We start from the raw sequence: 23098 nt of genomic DNA, 5'->3' as shown, positions 1-23098 counted from the left end.
TGAAGTGCAGTGGCACAATCACAGCTCACTACAGCCCTGATCTCCTGGGCTGAAACAATCCTTCCACCTTAGCCTCCTGAGTAGCTAAGACAACAGGCACATGCCATCGAGCCTGGCTAATTTTTAAATGTTTTTGTAGAGAAAAGGATCTCCCTATGTTGCGCAGGCTGGTTTTGAACTCCTGAGCTCAAGCAATCCTCCTGCCTCAGACTCCCGAAGTACTAGGATGATATATATGCTTGGATGGGAAGGATTTTTAAAATTTAAAACAAGGTCTCACTCCTGTTGCCCAGCAGTCATTGCTCACTGCAGCCTCCATCCCCCAGGCTCAGATGATTCTCCCACCTCAGCCTCCCGAACAGCTGGGACTACAGGCACATGTCATCATGCCCAGCTAATTTTTTTTGACCAGGCTGGAGTGCAGTGGCATGATCTCAGCTCACTGTAATCTCTGCCTCCCGGGTTCAATCGATTCTCCTGCCTCAGCCTCCAAAGTAGCTGGGATTACAGGCGCCCACCACCACGACCAGCTAATTTTTGTATTTTTAGTAGAGATGTGGTTTCACCGTGTTGTCCAGGCTGGTCTCCAACTCCTGACCTCAGGTGATCCACCTGCCTCAGCCTCCCAAAGTGCTGGGATTATAGGCATGAACCACCACACCCAGCCCCTGCTGGAAAGGATCTTAATGAAGTATTTTACAGTTATGAAAGAAAAAAAGATAAAATAATTTAATAAAACCTAAAAATGGCAATGAAAAATGTTAAATCTCCAGAAAAAAAAAACAGAAGCAAAATAAAATACAAATTTAAAAAATGTTAGAACTCTACATATTTCATTCTAATAAATTACAAAATTCTTTTAACACAGCAATGCTAGAAAGCATTTATTGTCTAGAATTTTTCTCAGCCTTATAGAAGATAAATATTTATTTTGAAGTACACCAGAAAGTTGTTTGCTTAAAGCCTGATAAACCATACCATAAGCCACCTGTGCAAATAGGTCAGGGAATCGTGGAAATAAAAGTGAATGGAAGATTAGGCATGGTGGCTCATGCCTATAATCCCATGTCTTTGGGAGGCTGAAGTGAAAAGACTGCTAGAGGCCTGGAGTTCAAGACCAGCCTAGGCAACATAGGCTCCCTATTTTAACAAAGAAAAAAAAAGGTAGCTTTGGCTAGGCATGATGGCTAAAGCCTGTAATTCCACCATTTGGGAGGATCACTTGAGGCCAGAGTTTGACTAGCCTGGGAAATACAGTGAGACTCTGTCTCTACAAAAATTTTAAAAATTAGGTTAGGCCGGGCACGACAGCTCACACCTATAATCGCAGCACTTTGGGAGGCCGAGGTGGGCGGATCACCTGAAGTCACGAGTTTAAAACCAGCATGACCATCATGGAGAAACCCCATCTCTACTAAAAATACAAAATTAGCCAGGCATGGTAGTGGGGCACCTGCAATCCCGGCTACTCGGGAGGCTGAGGCAGGAGAATCGCTTGAACTTGGGAGGCAGAGGTTGCGATGAGCCGAGATCGTGCTATTGCACTCCAGCCTGGACAACAAGAGCAGAACACCATCTGAATTAAAAAACAAAAACAAAACAAATTAGCCAGGCATGCTGGTATACGCCTGTAGTTCCCAGCTACTCAGTTTGAGGCTCCAGTAAGCTATCATCACAGCACTGCACTCCAGGCTCGGTAACAGAGTTCTTGTTGTTACTTTTTTTTTTAAGACAGAGTTTTGCTCTGTCACCCAGGCTGGAGTGCTGGAGTACAGTGGTGCAATCTCTGTATCTGCAACTGCAACTTCAGCCTCCTGGGTTCAAGTGATTCTCCTGCCTCAGACTCCTGAATAGCTGGGATTATTACAGGCACCCCACCACCATGCCTGAATATGCTTAAAGGTTAAGTTGATATGAATGACAAACTAAGCTCTTGTCCAAGTGGCAAAAAGTACAATATAGCATGTGCTTTAAAAATTCAAGTGAATTGGCTGGGCGTGGTGGTTCATGCCTGTAATCCCAGCAATTTGGGAGGCCAAGGAGGGTGGATCACTTGAGGTCAGGAGTTTGAGACTACCATGGCCAATATGGCAAAACCTGGTCTCTACTAAAAATACAAATATTATACAAATACAAATATTATCCGGGTGTATTATCTCCCAACTGCTTGGCAGAATGATGCAGGAGAATCGCTTGAACCCAGGAGGCAGAGGTTGCAGTGAGCCAAGATCTTGTACTGCACTCCAACTTGGGTGACTGAGCTAGACTCTGTCTCCAAAAAAATAAAAAAAATTAAAGTTAACATTGCTCTAAGAATCTTACGACATTCCTTGAGATAAACAGAAATCACTGGAGCATTAAAAAATCCAGGTCTAGAAGCATTCATTTGGAAAAGGAGGAGGGCCAGATTTTCTATTCTATAGTTACTTTAAGTATAAAAGCTTCCGGCTGAGCATGGTGGCTCATGCCTGTAATCCCAGCATTTTGGGAGGCTGAGGCAGGCAGATCCGAAGGTCAGGAGATCGAGACCATCCTGGCCAACTTGATGAAACCCCGTCTCTACTAAAATACAAAAAATTACCAGGGCATGGTGGCGCACGCCTGTAATCCCAGCTACTCAGGAGGCTGAGGCGGGAGTATCACTTGAACCTGGGAGGAGGGGGCTGCAGTGAGCCGAGATCACCCCACTGCACTTTAGCCTGGTGACAGAGCAAGATGCCATCTCAAAAAAAAAAAAAAAAGCTTCCAAGTCTGCTTAAAATAATAAAATTTTGTTTAGTGTTTAGAGGCTATCAAGTCACATTTTTGAACTTTAAATAAGCGGGGATAAGAATTACATCAGATAGAAAGTCACATGCATTTTGCAAATATTGTCAGTGTTTTTGAAAACTTTTTATTGTGGTAAATCATACATAAAATTCACCAGTGTAATTTTTTTTTTTTTTTTTGAGACAGTCTCATTCTGTCACCAGGTGCCAGGCTAGAGTGCAGTGGCGCAATCTTGGCTCACTGCAACCTCCGCCTCCCGGGTTCAAGCAATTCTCCTGCCTCAGCCTCCCGAGTACCTGGGACTACAGGCGCAAGCCACGACGCCCAGCTAATTTTTTTTGTATTTTTAGTAGAGATGGGGTTTCACCATGTTGGCCAGGATGGTCTCAATCTCTTGACCTCGTGATCCGCCCGCCTCAGCCTCCCAAAGTGCTGGGGTTACAGGCTTGACCCACCATGCCTGGCCTTTTTTTTTTGTTTGTTTTAAAGGCAGGTCTCACTCTGTCCCCCAGGCTGAAGTGCAGTAGTGCATTCATGACTCACTGTAACCTTGAATTCCTGGGCTCAAGAGATCCTCCCACTTCAGCCTCCCAAAGTGCTGGGATCATAGGCATGAGCCACCATGCCTGGCCTTAACTGTTTTGGAAAGTACACAGTTCAGTGGCATTAAGTATATTCACATTGTTACGCAATCATCACCATCCATCTCCAAAACTTTTTTCATCTTCCCAAATTGATATCCTGTACACATTAAACAGTAACTCCCCCATTTACCCCTCCTCCCAGATCCTGGCAACTACCATTCTATTAATACTTTGTCTCTATAAAGTTGACTATTCTAGGTACCTCATACAAGTATCCTTCTGTGTCCCTTTCGTATAAGAATCACATATTATTTGTCATTTTGTGACTTATTTCACTTAAGTTTTCAGGGTTGAGCCATGTTGTAGTATGTGTCAGAATTTCCTTTCATTTTAACATTGAATAATATCCCTTTGTATGTATATACAGTATTTTGTACATCCACTGATGGATACTTGGGCTGTTCCCACCATTTGGCTTTGTGAATTATGCTGCTATGAACATCAGTGTACAAATAAGTGTTTGAGTTTCTGCTTTAATTATTTTGGGTAAATACCCAGAAGTGGAATTGCTGATCATATGTTTCATTTCCTGAGGAATTGCCATACAATTTTCCATAGCAGTTGCACCATTTTAAATTCTCATGACCAGTGCACAAGGGTTCCAATTTGTCCACATCCTTGTCAACACATCACTTATTTAAGATAGTAACCATCCTAATGTGTCTCAAATGATATCTGAGGTTTTGATTTGTATTTCCCTAATGATTAGTGATGTTGGGAATCTGTTCATTCTTTAGCCAGTTCTACTTCTTGGCCAGCTGTGTTTCTTCTTTAGGAAAATACCTATTTTTAAGTCCTGTACCCATCTTTTTTTCTTTTTTTTTTTTTTGAATCAGAGTCTCACTCTGTCACCCAGGCACTGCAGCTTCCACTTCCCAGGTTCAAGTAATTCTCCTGCCGCAGCCTCCCAAGTAGCAGGGATTACAGGTGCCTGTGATCATGCTAGGCTAATTTTTTTTTATTTTTAGTAGAGATGTTGGCCAGGCTGATATCAAACTCCTGACTTCAAGTGATCCGCCCACCTTGGCCTCCCAAAGTGGTGGGATTACAGGCATAAGCCACCATGACTGGCCTCCTTTTTTAAAATCAGGATGTTTTTGTTTGTTTGTTTGTTTTTAGGGGAGCGACTGACAATTTACAAGCATTGAAAGACATTAATAAGCAATGGCTCTACTAATTCAAACTTGATTCTGTCTCTGTAAGTAGCTTTGAGAAGTCCCAAATGCTACAAATTCCATTATGCTCCATTTTCATTATTCCCTACTCTCACATGCCCACACCAGAGTCACTGAGTTCAGTGGGACACACCATGATGCGACTGTGATTACATATCCACCAAAAAGCACCCCTGATGGGACAAGAGAACACAATAGTTCTGTACATGTTACATGATGAGGCTGGGTTGTGGAGAATTTGTTATTTAGGGGAGCAATCAGGGTGTTTTTTTTTTGTTGTGTTGTAGTTCTTTATGGAAAATACCCTTTATCAGATACATGATTTGCAAATATTTTCTACCATTTCAAGAATTGCATTTTTACTGTTGATAATGTCTTTTAATACACAAAAGTTTTAAATTTTGATGTAATCCACTTTATTTTTTCTTTTGTTTCCTGAATTTGTGGTGTCAGATCCAAGAAATCACTGCTAAACTCAATGTCATGAAGTTTTTCTCCTGTTTTCTTCTGAGGATTTTATAATTTTAGTTCTTACGTAAAGGTCTTTGAACAATTTTGAGTTTATTTTTGTATACTGTAAAGGTAAGGGCCAATTTCATTCTTTTGCATGTGGATATTGTTTTCCCAAGACCATTTATTGAAGAGACCGTCCTTTCCCCCATGAAATGGTCCTGGAATCTTTGTCAAAAATCATTTACCATATATGTGAGGGTTTATTTCTCAGCTCTCTATTCTATTCCATTGGTCTACGTCTGCTTTTATCTATCACACTATTTTAAATATTTTCAGTTTTGAAGCAGAAAGTGCTTTTGGTGATTGAAATAGTTGCATGATGTCAGAAAAACTATTAACAGCAACTGAACTGGTTTCAAGAATCTTCCCTTATGTTTTCTTACACATTTACTTCCTCTAATAGATATCTGATACTTTGATTTTCTCCAACTATAAAGGCCCATGTAAGGGACTGTTTAAAACTGATGATAAATTAAATGAGCTGGGAGGGTTGAGCAAGGAGCAACATGGAAAGCAAATGTTAACTGATCTATATTCTGCAATCTCAGCAAGACGGAGATGAGAGAATCTCTTAAGCAGAGGAGTTCAAGGGTGCAGTAAGCTATCACTGGCCACTGCACTCCAACCTGGGTGACAGAGCAAGACTCTGTCTCTAAAAAGCAATTCTGACTCAGCCTCCTGAGTAGCTGGGACCACAGGTGCGTGCCACCACGCCTGGGTCATTTATTTTTGTATTTTTGTAGAGACAGGGGTTTCACCGTGTTGACCAGGTTGGTGTTGAACTCCTGACCTCAGGTGATCCACCTGCTTTGGCTTCCCAATGTGCTGGAATTACAGGAATGGGCCACTGGGCCTAGCCAGGTGTTTCTTAATAATTAATTAAAGAAGGATCACATATCTACTATAAAAACATTTATAGGGCCGGGCGTGGTGGCTCACGCCTGTAATCCCAGCACTTTGGGAGGCCGAGGAGGGTGGATCACGAGGTCAAGAGATCAAGACCATCCTGGTCAACACGGTGAAACCCCGTCTCTACTAAAAATACAAAACATTAGCTGGGCATGGTGGTGCGTGCCTGTTAATCCCAGCTACTCAGGGGGCTGAGGCAGGAGAATTGCCTGAACCCAGGAGGCGGAGGTGGCGGTGAGCCGAGATTGCGCCATTGCACTCCAGCCTGGGTAACAAGAGCGAAACTCCGTCAAAAAAAAAAAAAAAAAAAAAAAAAATTTATAAAATGTGAATTTAGAATTTGGCAATTTTTTTTTTTAAAAGAAAACTGCAGAACAAGTGGATATTTCTCTTTTTAATCCTCCAATTAAGTTGTAAAATATACCAGGATAGAAATATGAAAACAGTGAATTGCAGCATGTTTTGATTATTAACTTACAAATTCTAATCTCTAGATGAAATCTGTTAGTTAATCCAAATCCAACTGATAAAACATGAATGTCAATGATGGCATTTGAGATTTAATATTCAAAAAAAGTCGAGGTCGAGAATCATTCTTCAGGCCAGGTGCAGTGTCTCATGCCTGTAATCCTAGCACTTTCAGAGGCACCATGGCAGGCAGATGGTTTGAGATCAGAAGTTCTGAGACCAGCCTGGACAATATGACAAAACCATGTCTCTACAAAAAATATAAAAATTAGCCAGGCGTGGTGGCAGGACCTGTAGTCCTAGCTACTCAGGAGGCTGAGGTGGGAGGATCACCTGATCCTGAGAAGTCAAGGCTGCAGTGAGCCATGATTATGCCACTGCACTTCAGCCTGGATGACAGAGTGAGACCCTGTCTCAAAAAAAAAAAAAAAAAAAAAATCATCATCATTCTTCAGACAAAACTCTTGTGAAATGATTCAAAATGAAGGATGAGAATGGGGTGGAAGGTTGGAGTGGAGAGATATATATTTTAAGTAATACCTTTTTGTATAGATCTGACTTTTGCAATAACGTGTTTTAAATAATCAAACATAAAATTGGTTTCACTTCTGGTCGTAGCTGAGTAAGCTTCCACTGAACTAACCTTCCAGACACAATTATAAATTTGGAATGAAATATTAAAAACTGCCACTTATGCCGGGTGCAGTGGCTCACACCTATAATCCTAGCACCTCGGGAGGCAAAGGCGAGTTGATCACGAGGTCAGGAGATCAAGACCATCCTGACTAACACAATAAAACAGAGTCTCTACCAAAAATGCAAAAAACTAGCTGGGTGTGGTGGCACACACCTGTAATCCCAGCTACTGTGGAGGCTGAGGCAGAGAATCGCTTGAACTTGGTAGGTGGAGGTTTCAGTGAGCCAAGATCTGGCCAGCCTGGCAACAGAGCGAGACTCTGTCTCCAAAAAAAAAAAAAAAAAAAAAAACCCAAAACCCAAAAAAAAAGCTACCTGAATGTATTGGAAAGTGAACAAAAGTAGGCAGATATTAAAGGGGTAGGGGAATGATAATTTCTAGTTTTACAGCATTTATCCTGAGGGCAGGTTATATTTGGGACCCTTAGAGCACTTAGAAAATGGACAGAAACCTACAAAGCAGAACCAGAGAACAGAATATAGAACAATCACATTGGAAACTGTGGAGGGATCCAACGTGAGGCAGTACAAATTCTGTTCAAATTGCTGACTGACCTCTGAACACTGCATGCATGGGACAGACTCCAAGCAGCTAAGGGTAAAAGAACTGAACTTATATTTGAGCTGGCACCTATGACAGGTAGTTTGGGTACAGCAAAGTTAACTGTCTGCTCAAAAATTAAATATACTGAATAAGGATGGAGAGAAAAATTCTGATATAATTTGAATGTTTGTCCCCTTTGAGTCTCACGTTAAAATGTGATCCCCGGCTGGGCTTGGTGGCTCACACCTGTAATCCCAGCACTTTTAAAGGTCAAGGAGGGCAGACCAGGAGTTCGAGACCAGCCTGACCAATATGGTGAAACCCCGTCGCTACTAAAAATACAAAAATTAGTCAGGGATGGTGTCACATGCCTGTAATCCAAGCTATTCAGGAGGCTGAGGCGGAGAAAATTTTTTTTTTTTTTTTTTTAAGAGACAGAGTCTGGCTCTACAGCCAGGCTGGAGTGCAATGGTGTGATCTTGGCTCACTACAACCTCCGCCTTCCAGTCTGAAGCAATTCTCCTGCATCATCCTCCTGAGTAGCTGGGACTACAGATGCTCCCCACCACACCCAGCTAATTTTTGTATTTTTTAGTAGAGACAGGGTTTCACCATGTTGGCCAGGATGGTCTTGATCTCTTGACCTCGTGATCCACCCGCCTTGGCCTCCCAAAGTGCTGGGTTTACAGGGGTGAGTCACCGCACCCTGCCAAGAATTGCTTTTCTAGAGACAGAGTCTTGCTCTGTTACCCAGGCTGAATTGCATGCAGTGGCCAGTAATAGCTCACTGTATCCTTGAACTCCTGTGCTCAAGCAATCCTCTCACCTCTGTTTCCTGAGTAGTTGGGGTTATAGGTGTGCCCCACCACGCCTGGCTAATTTTTAAATTTTTTTGTAGAGACGGAGTCTCACTATGTTGCCCAGGCTGTCTTGAACTCTTGGCCTCAAGTGGTCCTCCCACTTTGGCCTCCAAAAGCACTGGAATTACAGGCATGAGCAGCTGTGCCTATCTGTGACATTGTAAATATCTTGTTTCTCATAAAACTTTGACTCATTAGTTTGATTTTTCCTGAAACAGTTATTACTATTGCAGTTGCCAAATGGTGATTTTCTAAATTTACCATTACTTCCACATTTTATTAGTTGGAGTTCCACTGTAAGGAAGGGCTTTCCCTTGGACTCCAGTTTGTTATTTGTTTGTGTTTATATCTGTATGGATTCATGGATTGCTCATATATTCAATGAATTGTAATCTCATTTGGGTTATCATTATTTCAATGCTCAAATTGTTTCAGATTTAGCCAGTGGGATCAACTTCCAGCTGTGTCATTTGTCCTTTGACTATGTCCCCATCATTCATTGAGCACTTCCTTGTTTTCTGGCACAACAAGGTATTTCAGACCTTTCTTATACCTCCCTTGATTCATTCCTGGAATCAATCATTTCTTCAAGGACCACTTATATTTTTTTCTTTTTTCTTTTGAGGAGACTCACTCTGTCATCCAGGCTGGAGTGCAGTGGTGTGATCTTGGCTCACTGCAAACTTCCACCTCCTGGGTTAAAACGATTCTCCTGCCCCAGCCTCCCAAGTAGGTGGGATTACAGGTGCCTGCCACCACGCCCAGCTAATTTTTGTATTTTTAGTAGAGACCGGGTTTCACCGTGTTAGGAAGGCTGGTCTCAAACTCCTGGCCTCAGGTTTCCCACCCATCTCAGCCTCCCAAAGTGCTGGGATTACAGGTGGGAACCATCACACCCAGCCTAATTTTTGTATTTTTTGTAGAGATGGGGTACTACTCTTTAAGTCACGGCTCATTTGTCTCATTTTCTGAACTCTCCATGCTAGGTGTAAAGCCCTACATGGGAGACTGCTACAATGCCCTAGGCAAAACCTCTTTTCTAGCTCTATATTGATTATTTCCGTGCCTGTTTTCTCTACTGCTCTGTGAGCTCCCTGAGGACAGAAACTGTTTATTTCTATATCCAGCACAGTATCTGGGACATTGCAGGTACTCAACAAATATTTATACCCACATTAAAGTTTGAAGAAAGGTAATTTAATTATTTCTATACATCTCACATCATTCATAAAGAACATCAGTTGTCATCCCACACAACAAAACACTTCTAAATGACTAAATCTGTTTGTCTCTTCATTAAATAAATAGCCCTGCACTGTAATGGTTTGAATGGTTTTTTTTTTTTTTTGAGAGGGAGTCTCACTCTGTCGCCCAGGCTGGAGTACAATGGTGCAATCTTGGCTCACTGCAACCTCCACCTCCCGGGTTCAAGCGATTCTCCTGCCTCAGCCTCCCCAGTAGCTGGGATTACAGGCACCTGTCACCACGCTGGCTAATTTTTATATTTTTAGTAGAGACCGGGTTTCACCATGTTGGCCAGGCTGGTCTCCAACTCCTGATCTCATCATCCAACCAACTCAGCCTCCCAAAGTGCTGGGACTACAGGCGTGAGCCACTGTGCCTGGCCTGGTTTGAATATTTCTGTTACTAGTTTTTGTGTTTTTACTTTTATATTTTATATATACTTTTATATTTAATCCATTTGGCCTGCTGTAACAGAATACCTCAGAATGGGTAATTTATAAATCGCATAAATATACTGCTCACAGTTCTGGAGGCTGGGAAGTATAAAATCAAGGCACCAGCAGATTCAATGTCTACTCTGCTTTGAAGATGCCACCTTCTAGCTCAAAAGGTAAACAAGCTTCCTCAAGTTTATTTTATAAGTGTACTAATCCCATTCATGGGGGCTCTGGCCTTCTAAGCTAACCACATCCTAAAGAACCCATTTCTTAATCCTACTGCATTAGTGATTAAATTTCAACATACGAATTTTTGGGGAGGTGGGGAAGACAGACATACAGAGCATGGCACTCCCTTACTGTCAGATAGGTACTCTTTAAAACTCAGTAAACTCCCTAACAGCATTACTCTTCTGGTCTCATTTTAATTTACTGATTCTCATAATCAAATGTGTAAGAACTGTGTCTGAAGAAAAAAAGAGTTAAAAAGGGCCTGAGAAATGGTTAGTATGCATTCTCTGAGTACACATTTGATCTTTCTGTTGACTTTGTTTCTTTGCTTTGTTCTGGGTAATCCTGAAGGCCAGAAAACTGAATGCTGGATAAGAGTGATATTGGTATTCTATCCTTTGATATAGGAACACCTACCAATTTGTACCGTCAAGTTGAGAGATGAACACTTTTGGTAGTTTTGGAATCTGATCACATCACTTTATGGTCTATGAGTAAAAAATAGTACCAACAGTAACAATACATGCCTAACAATTTTATAGCATTTACTATATGCCAAGGATTGTATCCTCAATTAACAGCAAGTATATGACAGGATGCAGGTAGTCATATTGCAGAGTCCATGTTCTTAACTATTAACCCTTTTCAAAGGAAGAAAAACTACAGAAATATATTTTTCCACACCTTTAACTCCTAGCATTTAAACTGAAGGAAAGGCTATAAGAAATCTTCAACACTGTGAACTTCCCTGAAATGCATATGAGATTGCACATGTGCAGAAAAGAGTTAATACAGCAGGCCTGGGAATGCTATCTTTAGAAATGTCTGCCTGCAAAGTTAGCCCCTGAATGGCACCTAAGTCGTTGGATTTTGGGAGGGGTTCTCGGTTCACTGATGAGCTTCTCTAAAAGACAGTATTTCACATGTGTTGTCACAACTTGTTATTGGAGGAATTAAGTGCACCCTGTGTGATTCCACTGGGAGAGGACTCTTGGAAGCTTGCTTCTGGTTTCCTGCACACTTTATCTGTGCACCTTTCCCCTTTGCTGATTTTTCTTTGTATCTTTTCTTACAATAAATCATAGCTGTGTGTATGACTACATGATGAGTCCTGTGAATCCTCATGCACATCATCACACCTGTGAATTGATCTAGCAGGACCCTAACACAGTATGAATTGCTGAATTTTTCCTTTCTTTTTCTTTTTCTGTCTTTCTTTCTTTTCTTTTTTTTTTTTTTTTTAAGAGATAGGGCCTTGCTATGTTACCCAGGCTGGTCTCTAACTCCTGGACTGAAGCAATCCTGCCTCAGCCTCCCAAGCAGCTGAGATTATAGGCATGAGTCACCGCACCTGGCTCTCTATTATTTTAGACAAAGAAAAATAAATCAGCTAATTCATTCTTTCCATTTCAGTTCATAAAGTTCATCTCTCACCCACTTACATAGATATATATTACATGACAATTATGACCCAATACCAGAAGAGTTAAAAAAAAATTCATATTTTTTTCCTCAACCCTTTAAAAAAATTTCATACTCTTTGTCATCTTTTGTCATAATCAAGTCTCAGCAAAAATTTCATATTCCTATAGGTAATAACAGTCCTTATTCTGAAACTGCATTTTATAATTAAAAGGGCATGTACAGACTCAAGCAGTCTTATCAGTGTCATTTTTATAGTTATCAACATCATCCTCAGAAGGAATCTTTGAGAAACAAGTCACTTCACAGCAACTCTTGGAAAACAGTCTTTGTCTTATAAACATAGACATTCATTTTTCAAGTGGTACTCCTACATGGTACATATGGTTTTGCTCTAAGAGGGAGTATTGTCAATCTTGCTAACTGAATTTCACATTATGCAAACAGTGGATTGCTGCATGTTAAACCATAAAGCACAAACTTTGTTTCAATAGGGAAGGAGGAGAATCAGTAAAAAAGGGGAAACAGGCTGGGCACAGTGGCTTATGCCTGTAATCCTAATACTTTGTGAGACTAAGGGGAGAGGATCACTTGAGGCCAGGAGTTCAACCAGCCTGGTCAACAAAGTAAGATCCTGTCTCTACAAAAGAAAAAATAATTAGCCAGGCATGGTGGCTCATGCATGTAGTCCCAGGTACACAGGAAGTGAGGAAGAAGATCAATCATTTAAGGAGTTTGAGACTGCCATGATCATCCCATCGTACTCCAGCCTAGGCAACACAGTGAGACCCTGTCTCAAAAAAAATAATTCCACAATGCTAACCTTCGTATAACATCATAGATGTTAAAAATAATAAAAAATATAACAATGCATAGCTTCAATGTAACTCTAGCAATAATAAATTTATTATTTACAAAGAAGAAAATAATTCTGCAGTGGATAAGCTGAAAGACACTACTTTAAATAAGTGACCAAAGTTAGTATCACCAGTAACAAGCATAATTGACACCATGTACCTCTTGTTGATACATGGACAAGGGTATACTATCATTTCTATAGTATATTTACAAAACTGCATACTTGAATTTAATTATGAGAAAACAAGAGTAAACATCAGACAAAGCCAAATTGAGGACATTCTATTTAAAAACTGACCAATATTCTTTAAAATTATCAAGGCTTGGTACAACAGCTCATGCCTATAATTCCAGTATTCTGGGGGGCTGAGGTTGACAGATAATTTGAGGTTAGGAGTTTGAGCCCAGCCTGGCCAACAGGGTGAATCCGTGTCACTACCAAAAAATACAAAAACTAGCTGAGTATAGTGGCGCACACCAGGAGCCCCAGCTACTCAGGAGGCTGAGGCAAGAGAATCGCTTTAACCTAGGAGATGGAGTGAGCTGAGATCATGCCACTGCACTCCAGCCTGAAAGACAGTGAGACCCTGTCTCAAAAAAACAAAAAATGAAGAAAAAAAAAAAAAAAAAAAAAGACCAGCCTGGACAACACAGTGAGACCCCATTTGTATTTAAAAGGAAAAAAAAAAAAAGAAAATTAGGCCAGAGTTCAAGAGTAGCCTGGGTAACACAGCAAGACCCCATCTCTACGAAAAATTTAAAAATTAGGAAGGTGTGGTGGCATGCACCTACAGTCCTAGCTACTCCAGAGGATGAGACGGGAGGATCACTTAAGGCTGAGAGGTCAAGACTGTGGTGAGCTATTGCAGTAAACTGTGTTTGCACCACTGCAGTCCAGCCTGAGTGACAGCAAGAGACTTTTCTGTATTCAGCAGAAAATCTTGCTGTCCTGCTTTCCTTGTTGAAGCTGTGGATAAAATCCTGTGCTTAGAAGAGCAAGGAGTCATTACAATTTAATGGAATGTGTAATCCTGGACTGAATCCTGGGCCAAAAAAAAGAATACTACTGGACAGTTTAAGAATCTGAATAAGGTTTGTAGATTAGTTCACAGAACTGTGGCTTTTTTTTTTTTTTTTTAACTTTTCGAGGCGCAGTCTTGCTTTGTCACTCAGGCTGGGGCACAGTGGGACTCACTACAACCTCTGCCTCCCAGGTTCAAACGATTCTCCTGCCTCAGCCTCCTTAGTAGCTGGGATTACAAGTACTTGCAACCAGGCCCAGCTAATTTCTATATTTTTAGCAGAAACTTAAGTTTCACCATGTTGGCCAGGCTGGTCTCAAACTTCCTGACCTCAAGTGATCTACCCACCTTGGCCTCCCAAAGTGCTGGGATTATAGGCGTAAGCCACTGCACCTAGCCAATGGTTTCAACATTAATTTCCTGATTTTGGTAACTGATATTGTTGAGATGTAAGATGTTAATATTAATTGAGAAAGCTGTGATATACTTAAATTCTGTCTGAATTTTAGAACTCTTTGCTTAAATATGACACCATTTCAAAATGAAAACTAAAAAATAAGAACATCTTTTAAAAAAGATACAGAAAAGCATAATGAAAAGTCAGTTTTTCTTCTCTTATCTTCCTACTACCCAGTTATCCTTCCCAGAGGAATCTACTGTTCCAGTCATAAAAGCCACATACTTTAAAGTAATTTTGAACTATTAAACTTTTAAAGATATATTAAACTCAATGAACTTTTTAAAATTACAAATGCCCCAAACTAGATTTATTAAAATTGATGCTGACCAATTGTTTTCTATCTAGTATAATGTCAAAAAAGATATCAAAAAAGACATCAAAGATATAGAAAAAAGCCTTTGTACTATTTGGCTTTAATTGTTTAAACAAAGTTTTGCTTTTTTTCTTTTTTAACATGGCAAGATTTTATCATGGGGTTTAAACAAAATTTCAACCAACTATTTTACAGACGTAAACCAATGTTTTGTATACTTAAATATATTCATAAATATTAAGTATTTTGTGGTGTCAAATCTGTTTCCTTCCTTTCCAGGATACTGATTTTGCTTGGTCTCCAATTGAGGAAGGACTTGTTTCCAACATTAAGTTTAGAATTGGTTGTTTGGAACTCAAGCTCATTTCCCCACAGAAATCATATAATAAACGGTAGTTCCCTGATTAGCTTAGAAAGGAGCCAATTTAACCTATAATGTACACAAGGGTTATTCCAATATAACACATGTAAATTCAAATCAAGTTCTCAATTTTAAAAAATGTTGCTATAAAGTATCTCCAGTGTCCCAAAACAGGCACATACCTTCTTTCTTTAATTTCCTCCTTTTTTCAACACCTCAACTCATGACTACTCATTTCCACATCCCAGAGAAGGAGTTACACACTTCTAACTTTCCCACTCCCAAATTGTGGCATGGCAGTGTGCTAAGCTGAGAGGCAGAGGTCATGCTGGAATATCATTTCATAACTCTACACTGTAGCCAATGTTGAAGACTGAGGAGTATAGACAGAATTAAGGAGAGAAGGTTCATATGTGACTGTGTATATATATGGTCCCTACAGGACTGTTTACATATGTTCATATACTCCTTCCATATATTCCTCATTCCATCATTATTAGACTTGGACACGTGACTCACTTTAGGCAATGGAATATAAGTAGAAACATAAACTGTATCAAAGATCATTTAGGTGACCTGGCTTGGTCTGTTGTGCACCTGCCCTCAGCCTAAGAGAAAAAAACCACTGAGATTTATGACTTGTTTGTGATAGCAAAGTCTGGTTGATTTAAAAGTTTCTCCTCATCCAATTTCAATTGTAATGTCATCTGTCTGTTAACCACACACCTTATAGCTCATAAACATGTACTAGAATGAGGTTAGAAATGTTGACAAAAGCTAGAAAGAGCATGGGTAGGCAATCCTGCAGTCTAACAAATTCCAGAAAATATTATCTATAGCACCCTCATCTCTTGGATGGATTGCTTTAATAGCCTTCTTATTATTCCCCACTCCTATTCCCCAGTTTGGTCTTTGCATGGTAGTCAGGCTAATTATATTTAAAACAGAAATCAGTTTATGTGTTTATGTTATACCTCTGTCTGATCATGAGGGGTTTTATAGGCCATGGTATGGAACTTTGAGTGTCATAGTGAAAACAAAAAAACTCTAGAAGTGTTAAAATAAAAAATGTAAACCATAACACATTAGGGCCAGTTACCAGACTGAAGTAATTTTCCTAAATCTTAGTGAACCTTAGTATTAACTACTGTAGGCCAGGTACGGTGGCTCAAGTCTGTAATCCCACCACCCTGAGAGGCCAATGTGGGAGGATCGCTTGAGCCCAGGAGTTGAAGCCTATCATGGACAACACAGTGAGATTACCTCTCTTTACAGAAAATTTAAAAACAAATTAGCCAGACATGGTGGCATGTGCCTATAGTCCCAGCTACCCAGTAGGCTGAGGTGGGAGGATTGCTCAAGCCTGGGAGGTCCAGGCTGCAGTAAGCCATGGTTGTGCCACTGCACTCCGGCCTGCGCGACAGAGCAAGACCCTGTCTCAAAAACAAACAAACCAAAAACCTACTTCTTTCACATTACTGTCTATACAAGAATAAAGAAAAGGGAAAACATGTAAATAAAATCATAAGTACAAGTTGGAAGGGAAAAAACTGCTACTAAATTTTCAAATATCTTGATTCACATCTGGAAAATGTAGAGTAAGACTATTAAACAAAGCAATGGAATTTTAAAATTCAGACAAAATACCATACACATTTAAAAATTAGCAGAAAGTTAAAAATTTTTTAAATAGGCAAATATGACATACACACCAAAAAAAAAAAAACTATAAAATCAGTATTCAGACTTACCTTAACAGGAGTTCTTTGGGAAGTTTTTTATTGATTACAGCTTCATCACTATTTGAGAACATCTGCAGAAACAAAATCATTGTGTCAAGTGTTACTTAATATTTTATTACAGAATGTTGAACTCAATAGTTTAAAGGCAATTCTCTCAGGAAAAGAGGTAAAAAATATATATAGAGAGACGGTATGATAAACCGAAGTTATAATTTTGGAGGAAAGATCTTTGAAGCATTTAATTCATTCCCTGTCTTCAAAGAAAGAGAATTAATAGCAGTCAGAAGGATACATTACATGCCAGATACTGTTTCAGGTGTTTTCACATATTAATGGTTTTAATCTTTATAGATAGGAAACTTAGTTACCAAAGTTACTACTCAGAGGCTGGGCGCAGACTCACGCCTTTTAATTCTAGTACTTTCAGAGGCTGAGGCAGCTGGATTGCTTGAGCTCACGAGTTCAAGAGCAGCCTAGGCAACATGACAAAATTCTTTTTTTTGAGACAGAGTATTGGTCTGCAGCCAAGGTTGGAGTGCAGTAGCATAATCTCAGCTCACTGCAACTTCTGCCTCCCAGGTTCAAGTGATTCTCCTGCCTCAGCCTCCCAAAGTAGCTGGGGTTACCAGCACATGCCACCACGCCCGGCTAATTTTTGTATTTTTAGTAGAGATGGAGTTTCACCATGTTAGCCAGGCTGGTCTTGAACTCCTGACCTTAGGTGATCCACTCGCCTCGGCTTCACAAAGTGTTGGGATTACAGGTGTAAGCCGCCACACTCTGCCAACTTCGCAAAACTCTGTTCTCTGCCCAAAAAACACAAAAAATTTACCAGGTGTGGTGGTGTGCATCTGTCATCCCAACTACACAGGAGGCTGAAGTGAGAGGACTGATTGCCTGAGTTAGGGAAGTGAAGGTTGCGGTGAGCTGAGATCATACCACTGCACTCCAGCCTCAATGAGAGAGTGAGACCCTGTCTCAAAAAAGAAAAAAAAAAAAGGCTTGGTGTGATAGTGCACACCTGTAATTCCAGCACTTTGGGAGTCTGAGGTGAGCAGATCACAAAGTCAAAAGATGGAGACCATCCTGGCTAACACGGTGAAACCCCGTCCCTACCAAAAATACAAAAATTAGCTGGGCATGGTGGTGTGCACCTGTAGTCACAGCTACTTGGGAGGCCGAGGCAGGAGAATCGCTTGAACTCGGGAGGCAGAAGTTGCAGTGAGCTAAGATCTTGCCACTACACTCTAACCTGGCAACAACAGAGCATGACTCTGTCTCAAAAACAAAAACGGTTTACTGTTCAGCTCACATCACTATGGATGTGACTATTTTAATATGCCATTAAGATAAGGTGATTCCCCAAACTTGGCTCACATTTACTTGTTCAAGGAGATGTTCAGAAACTTGGAATAGAAAATATTCTGTCTGGGCCAGGTGCAGTGGCTCACACTTGTAATCCCAGAGTTTTGGGAGGCGGAGGCAGGTGGATAACCTGAGGTCAGGAGTTTTGAGACCAGCCTGGCCAACATGGCGAAATGCCGTCTCTACTAAAAATGCAAAAAAAATAGCTGGAGGTGCTCACCTCAGCAGCACATATGCAAAAATTGAAATGATACAGAGAAAATTAGCATGGCCCCTGCGCAAGGATGACACGCAAATTTGTGAAGCATTCCATATTTTTCAGAACAGAGGCCTTGGAAGTAACACCACACATCTACAACCATCTGATCTTTGACAAACCTGACAAAAACAGGCAATGGGGAAAAGATTCCCTGTTTAATAAATGATGATGGGAAAACTGGCTAGTCATGTACAGAAAGCTGAAACTGGACTCCTTTATTACACCTTACACTAAAATTAATTCCAGATGGATTAAAGATTTAAACATAAGATCTAACATCATAAAAACCCTAGAAGAAAACCTAGGCAAAACCATTCAGGTCATAGGCATAGGCAAGGACTTCATGACTAAAACACCAAAAGCAATGGCAACAAAAGCCAAAATAGACAAATGGGATCTAATTAAACTTACGAGTTTCTTCACAGCAAAAAAAACAATCATCAGAACCAGCAACCAACAGAATGGGAAAAAATTTTTGCAATCTACCCATCTGACAAAGAGCTAATATCCAGAATCTACAAAGAACTAAAGCAGATTTACAAGAAAAAAACAAGCAAACCCATTTGAAAGTGTGTGAAAGATACGAACAGACATTTTTCAAAACAAGACATTCTTGAGGCCAACAAACATATGAAAAAATGCTCATCATCACTGGTCACTAGAGAAATGCAAATCAAAACCACATTGAGATACCATATCATGCCACTTGGAATGGTGATTATTAAAAAATCTAGAGACAACAGATACTGGAGAGGATATGGAGAAATAGGAAAACTTTTACACTGTTTGTGGGAGAGTAAACTTCAACCATTGTTGAAGACAGTGTGGCAATTCCTCAAGGATCTAGAAATAGAAATTCCATTTGACCCAGCAATCCCGTTACTGGGTATATACCCAAAGGATTATAAATCATTCTATTATAAAGACACATACACACATATGTTCATTGTGGCGCTGTTTACAATAGCAAAGACCTGGAACCAACCCAAATGCTCATCAATGATAGACTGAACAAAGAAAATGTGGCACATACACAACATCGAATACTATGCAGCCATAAAAAAGGATGAGTTCATGTCCTTTGTAGGGACATGGATGAATTTGGAAACCATCATTCTCAGCAAACTGACACAAGAACAGAAAACCAAACACCGCATGATCTCACTCATAGCAGGTGTTGAACAATGAGAACACATGGGCACAGGGAGGGAAACATCACATACTGGGATCTGTTGTGGGGTGGGGAGCTAGGGGAGGGAGAGCGGGGGGATGGGAGGTTGAGGAGGGATAATATTGGGAGAAATGTAGGTGATGTAGGAGAGATGTGGGTGAGATGTAGGTGGTGAGGTAGGGAGGTTGAGGAGGGATAATATTGGGAGAAATGTAGGTGATGTAGGAGAGATGTAGGTGATGGGGGGATGGAAACAGTAAAACACCACGGCATGTGTGTACCTATGCAACAATCCTGCAAGATCTGCACATGTACCCCATAACTTAAAGTACAATTAAAAAAAAAAAAAAAGGAAAAAAAAATTAGCTGGGTGTGATGGCATGTGCCTATAGTCTCAGCTACTCAGGAGGCTGAGGCAAGAGAATCACTAGAACCCCAGCCTGCAGAGCTTGCAGTGAGCCGAGATCGCACCACTATACTCCGGCCTGGGCAACAGAGTGAGGCTCCAGCTCAATTTAAAAAAAGGGAAAATATTCTCTTTCATGTTTATATACTGTGCAGAAAATAGTGCTTCTTCATCACCACCATAGCATTCTTGATGATTTCAAGTAACCATTTAACAAATTAATCAAGCCGGGCGCGGTGGCTCAAGCCTGTAATCCCAGCACTTTGGGAGGCCGAGGCGGGTGGATCACGAGGTCAAGAGATCGAGACCATCCTGGTCAACATGGTGAAACCCCGTCTCTACTAAAAATACAAAACATTAGCTGGGCATGGTGGCGCATGCCTGTAATCCCCGCTACTCAGGAAGTTGAGGCAGGAGAATTGCCTGAACCCAGGAGACGGAGGTTGCGGTGAGCCGAGATCGCGCCATTGCACTCCAGCCTGGGTAACAAGAGTGAAACTCCGTCTCAAAAAAAAAAAAAAAAAACAAATTAATCAAATTACTCACAATGGGTACTTTTAACGAGCCACCATTTTTGCCACAAAGGAGATCATGACTATAAGCTTGTCTTGTAAGCTATGTAAAAAACCAAATACCATACACAATCAAAAGCACAGTAAAAAGAGCACATATACATGTCATCGAAGCTGAGAGTTCCATCGCTGCTAATAATTATTGCAGAAATTGCTCTTATGGTCACGCAATAAACATTACTGTATACCTACCTATCAGTCCCGTTTCTAGACAATGGGATAAAAAGAAAATAAGATGCTATCTCTGTCCTTAAGGAGCTCTTGCGCTACAATGAAGAAAACAAAAACAAATAACTTACTAATTACTAGATGACAAGCGGTATATATGAGAGGACAAAAGATGGCACAACTAATTCTACCTGGAAGTATGTCTAATTCGAGTGTTAAAAGGAGGTCAGAAATTAGCTAGGAAAAAAGATAATATGTACAAAATAACAGACTAATTCATGAAGATCCTGGTATGTCATGGAGATTAAAGCGGAAATGATAGGGAAGTCATGGACAAAATGCACTCCCCCTCAATCTCATTTAAAGAGTAATTTTAATAATCAATGTTTGGGCCAGGTGTGGTGGCTCACGCCTCTAATCCCAGTACATTGGGAGGCTGAGGCAGGTGAATCACGAGGTCAAGAGATCGAGACCATCCTGGCCAACATGGTGAAACCCTGTCTCTACTCTACTAAAAATACAAAAATTACCTGGGTGTGGTGGCATGCGCCTGTAGTCCCACCTACGCGGGAGGCTGAGGTCAGAGAATTGCTTGAATCTGGGAGGCGGAGGTTGCAGTGAGCCGAGATTGTGCCACTACACTCCAGCCTGGCAACAGAGTAAGACTTTGTCTCAAAAAATAATAATAATAATAATAAAATATTTTTTTCTGAGATGGAGTTTCATTGTTGCCCAAACTGGAGGGCAGTGTCGCAATCTTGGCTGACTACAACCTCCACCTCCCGCGTTCAAAAGATTCTCCTGCCTCAGCCTCCTGATTAGCTGGGATTATGGGTGCCTGCCACCACACTGGGCTAATTTTTATATTTTTAGGTGGGATGGGGTTTCACCATGTTGGCCAGGCTGGTCTCAAACTCCTGAGCTCAATGGATCCTGCTTGCCTCAGTCTCCCAAAGTGCTGGGATTACAGGTGTGAACCACCGTGCCTGGCCTAAATATATTCTAATGATTACAGTAACCTATATTCCAGATACAGCTAGTGCTCGACTTACGACCATGGTCGGGACCGCGGACCGGTCGTAACACGATTTGGTTGTAAGTTGAGTAGGCTATGTGTACAGTTGAAACGGTGCACACAGAGATGGTAGTGCTACTGGAAGCTGGTCCGCACTGTCATATGCCCAGCTGGGCAACGTTTGCGCTGCCAGATGCGGAGCAGTGGTGGCTAGCGATTGTGGTCGTAAAGTCGAATGGTTGTAAGTTGCATAGGTGGTAAGTCGATCAATACCTGTAAATGGAAAGCTCTGTGAAGGCAGCGACCATGCCTTTTATGTCTGCCATATTCTTACAGTTACGCACAGAGCCTGATATATGGCAGGAAATTAAAGAATAAATCTACCTCTGGGCAACACGATGAAATCCTGTCTCTACAAAAACACAAAAATTAACCAGGTATTGGCTGGGCGTGGTAGCTCACGCCTGTAATCCCAGCACTTTGGGAGGCCAAGGTAGGAGGATAGCTTGAGTTCAGGAGTTCAAGACCAGCCTGGGCAATATAGTGAGATCCCATCTTGAAAAAAAATGTAAAAAGATTTATAAATAATAAATCAACCAGATGTGATGGTATATACCTGTAGTCCCAACTACTTGCGGAACTGAGGTGGGAGGATCACTTGAGCCTAGGAAGTCAGGGATGAAGTGGAGCATGTACACGCCACTGCACTCCAAACTGGGCAACAGAGTGAGATTCTGTCTCAAAACAACAACAACAACTAATGAATGGATTGTTAAATGGATGGTGGGGCTACATGAAGGAAACCTGTATTCAGGTTAGAAATGTGAAACACCACCATAGGGAAGATAAACCTAAAGACACTGAACTCTGCACTAGTAGCAAGGAAATAAAATTAGGAATCCATTAAAATTAGTCCAAGTAAAAGACAGGCAGGTCTCTAAGATTAAAAGGGACAGTGAAATGAAAAGAAACTGGAACAAAAGAAGATTGTTAAAAAAGCAACAATACTTAGTAACAAAAAGTTAGATCATTTAGCAGGTTTCAGTGCAACAGATTATAGAAGAAACTGACAACTACATTTTTTAGGAAAAAAAAAAGATCCAATCCCTCCTCAGAATGCAGTCTTTTAAAACTGAACCCTAACCTTTCCCTCTAAACAAGGTTGGGTTCCTTTTTTTTTTTTTTTTTTTGTAGAGATGGAGTCTCGCAGGGCATGTGTTCTCAGGATCTCCTGAGGGGCGTGTGACACACACATATACACACACACACACACACACACATACACACACACACAAAGATGGAGTCTCACTATGTTGACCAGGCTGGTCTGAAACTCCTGGCCTCAAGTTATCTTCCTGCCTCAGCCTCTGAAAGTGTTGAGATTTCATTTGTGAGCTACTGTGCCTAGCAGGTTCTTCTCATGTTCTTAAATAAAATGGTTTCTTTTCTTTTTTTTTTTTTTTTTTTTTTTGA

General features: G+C 40.8%; 1 non-coding gene and 1 pseudogene across 1 annotated transcript; one reads left to right on the top strand and one right to left on the bottom strand.

Annotated features, from left to right (window-relative positions):
- LOC116552607 overlaps positions 1-23098 on the bottom strand; it is a 74063-nt pseudogene that overhangs the window by 1442 nt on the left and 49523 nt on the right.
- Positions 18247-18353, top strand: LOC116553631. The gene has a single exon (XR_004269851.1). It is a non-coding gene; the product is annotated as a U6 spliceosomal RNA (small nuclear RNA).

The sequence above is a fragment of the Sapajus apella genome, unplaced genomic scaffold, assembly GCF_009761245.1.
Source record: "Sapajus apella isolate SASKATOON/1434 unplaced genomic scaffold, GSC_monkey_1.0 scaffold12, whole genome shotgun sequence".
Lineage (NCBI taxonomy): Eukaryota > Metazoa > Chordata > Mammalia > Primates > Cebidae > Sapajus > Sapajus apella.
Note: the sequence above shows the minus strand (reverse complement) of the source record. Positions and strands in the feature narration are given on the sequence as shown.